This window comes from Gopherus flavomarginatus, chromosome 7 (assembly GCF_025201925.1).
Source record: "Gopherus flavomarginatus isolate rGopFla2 chromosome 7, rGopFla2.mat.asm, whole genome shotgun sequence".
NCBI lineage: Eukaryota > Metazoa > Chordata > Testudines > Testudinidae > Gopherus > Gopherus flavomarginatus.
The window spans coordinates 46,548,800-46,552,076 of NC_066623.1; the positions used below are offsets into that span (position 1 = coordinate 46,548,800).

The window sequence follows — 3,277 nt, forward strand, 5'->3', positions numbered from 1 at the left end:
TTCCCTGGCCTGGAAGACCAAAGAGACAGGCCCTTCTTCCAATCACCCTCTGCCTATCAATCTACACTAAACTCATGAATATGTATTTCCTGAACACCCACCATGTCCAAGTCCAACTGCTCTAAGGCACTGAACATCAAACACCTCTTCCTGGGCTCCCAAATCCCTGCCATCTTCCCTGGTATTGCCCTTGATCAGCTGTCCCTGCCTATAATTGCCCTGCAGCACTATTCCTGAGGATCACCCTACCTTGCTCACTTCCTGCCATGTTGGGAAAGACAGCTCTCATCCTTAAAGGTCAGGTGGGCCAACCAGATGCAGAAGCCCACACTATCTTTTCCTACTGCAGAGCCCAAGATCAGAGATTCACCATGGGTGCAGACACTATTGTGCACCCAGAGAGTAAGCCATTATTGTGCAAAGAGGGATGAAAGGGCCTACTAAAACCTGGGATTGAACCAGGAATCTTTAGATTTTCAGTCTAATGCTCTCCCAACTGAGCTACTTTAGAAGCTGTTTAGCAGTGTTTTGGCCTCCTGCTTCTCTGTCTGGATGTTTTTGCAGCAGTTGCACACAAAAAGAATGTCATTGGGATTGGCCCCTGAAGACGAGACTGGCTTTTGCCTGCCTCGCTCAGCTTGACTTACTTCCTCATCCTGTTCCTGCCTGAGTTCCCGGGTTGACCTGGTGGCAGAAGGAGATTGGGAGCCAGTGGCACGGGGAGAAATGAGCTGGACCCTGAGCTAGACTAGACCCTGGCAGTGAGAGTCTGGTCACCACTTGCCCCCCCACCCTGTTGTCCTGGATTCCCCCACTGGGTGTCATTTAGGGAGGGAAGTGGGGCTTCTGCTTCCCCTCCCCAATTTTCACTCCGCAGAGGATGCAAAGAGGAAAATGAACAGCTGCTCCACACCCCCACCAGAGGAACCCGACGCCCTTAGCTGCGATGAGTAAGAAGTGGCTGTTGGCTGACAGGGCCTGTCCCCGAGGAGCTGGAACAGCAGCTGCTACCTCTCCCTCAGCTCCAGGCTGTGGGAAATGCTCTTTGTCTGGCTGCATGGGCGGATGCTGCTCCCTGCTCTGGAGAGCGTCTGTATTGGTCTGTCAACCCTCCGTCTTCACTGCGCCAGTCTGGTAAGGTCCCAAGTGCCCCCTCCGGCCTGGCAGCTGAGAGTCTGTGTGGACATCAGCCCCCCTTCCAGCCCCCACAGGCAGCAGCAGCGCCAGCCCCATCAGCACCACAGGCGCACTCAATGCACTTGCTGTGGGGAGATGGCTCCTTGTGGTCCAGCTGCTAGAATGAGAGCCAAGAGAGCACAGTGTCTGGCTCACCGTGGGGGAGAGAAGAAACCTGATAAGTGTTGATCTCCCTCAGTCTCCCCTGCAGTGCTGGTCAGTTTTATTATCACTGTAATAGTCAGTGCTTCCCTTCAGGGCTGGCCCTAGAAGGGTGCAGGATCCGGGACAAATCCCCCCCTTTCTGCACCAGGCCCTGCCCCCACTCCACTGCTTCCCCCAATCCTTCACCCTTGTCCCATCTCTTCCCGCCCTGCACATTTCTGCCCCATTACTATCTCTCACCCACATCTTCCTGTCCCCGCTCCTCCCTGTCAGCCCCCCTCAATGCCTCCTGTACCCCACTGAACAGGCAGGCAGGATCATTGGCAGGCAGGAGGCCCTGAAGGGGAAGAGAAGGAGCTTGTCGGCAAGGCCTGTAGCAGGGGCAGAGCAGGCTGCCAGTGGGCGCTGAAAACCTTTTCTTCCCCTGTTAGTGCTGCAGCCCCATAGCACCCATGGATTTGCTGACTAGGCGCCTTTCACACTCTCTATAGAGCAGCAACCAGGGTTATGGCTGATCTATAGGACATGGGCACTAGGTGAGTGGGAGGAGCTTCAGGCGCTGAGAGTTTTCCTGAAACCTCAGGGACACAGTGTGAGGTGGTGTCCCAGGCATCTTCATGAAAGGAGAAGAACAGGATTTACTTGGCTCTGGTCTACACTATGAGTTTAGGTCGCATTTAGCAGTGTTATATCGATTTAACCCTGCACCCATCCACATGACTAAGCCATTTTTGTCAACTTAAAGGGCTCTTAAAATCGATTTCTGTACTCCTCCTCAATGAGGGGATTAGCACTGAAATCGACATTGCCGGGTCGAAATTGGGATAGTGTTGAAGCAATTTGACGATATTGGCCTCTGAGAGCTATCCCAGAGTGCTCCATTGTGACTGCTCTGGACAGTGCTCTCAACTCAGATGCACTGGTCAAGTAGACAGGAAAAGCCCCATGAACTTTTGAATTTAATTTCCTGTTTGGCCAGCGTGGCAAGCTGATCAGTACAGGTGACCGTGCAGAGCTCATCAGCAGAGGTGACCATGGAGTCCTAGAATCGCAAAGGAGCTCCAACATGGACCGAATGGGAGATACTGGATCTGACTGCTGTATGGGGAGACGAATCCGTGCTATCAGAGCTCCGCTCTAAAGATGAAATGCCAAAATATTTGACAAAATCTCCAAGGGTATGAAGGACAGAGGCTATAATAGGGACCCGCAGCAGTGCCGCATGAAACTTAAGGAGCTCAGGCAAGCCTACCAAAAAATCAAACAGGCAAACGGACGCTCTGGGTCAGACCCCCAAACACGCTGCTTCTATGATGAGCTGCATGCAATTCTAGGGGGTGCCCCAGCCGATACTCTACCCCTTTTCATGGACTCCTGCAAGAGGGGAGTCTCACGCAACACGGATGAGAATTTTGGAGATGAGGAGGAGGAGAAGGAGGGTAGCTCACAGCAGGAAAGCAGAGAAAGCGTTCTCCCCAACAGCCAGGAGCTATTTATCACCCTGGAGACAATATTCTTCCCAATGCGGGCTCCTGGACCTTGATGGTGGAGAAGGCACCTCTGGTGAGTGTACCTTTGTAAATAAAAGCTACTGGAATGCATTCAAGCAACATCCATTCTTTATCTCTCCGTGCTATCCTCAGGAGAGCGATATCATCCAGAGTGACCTGGTTAAAATAGGGAAATTTTATTATAGGGACATTCAGAGGCAAAATGCAACCTTGTACTGAAAGCACATGTGTTATGTAATGTTAACAGCTTGGTTCACCATGAAAGAGTCTACCCATTGTTCTTTAAAAATATGTCTTTTTAAATACTAGTCTCCCTTTTTCCACCCTGCAGCTGCAAATGTTTCAACGCTCCTCCTATCATCTCCGTCCCAGAGGCTAGCGCAGAAGGCAAAAAAACCACACTTTTTTAAAACGGGTTGGGTCAC

The 3,277-nt window shown here is 51.7% G+C and overlaps 1 non-coding gene across 1 annotated transcript; it reads right to left on the reverse strand.

Annotated features, from left to right (window-relative positions):
- Positions 1-438: 438 nt before the first annotated feature.
- TRNAF-GAA (transfer RNA phenylalanine (anticodon GAA)) lies at positions 439-511 on the reverse strand. Its single transcript has one exon. It is a non-coding gene; the product is annotated as a tRNA-Phe (tRNA).
- Between the last annotated feature and the right edge of the window lie 2,766 nt (positions 512-3,277).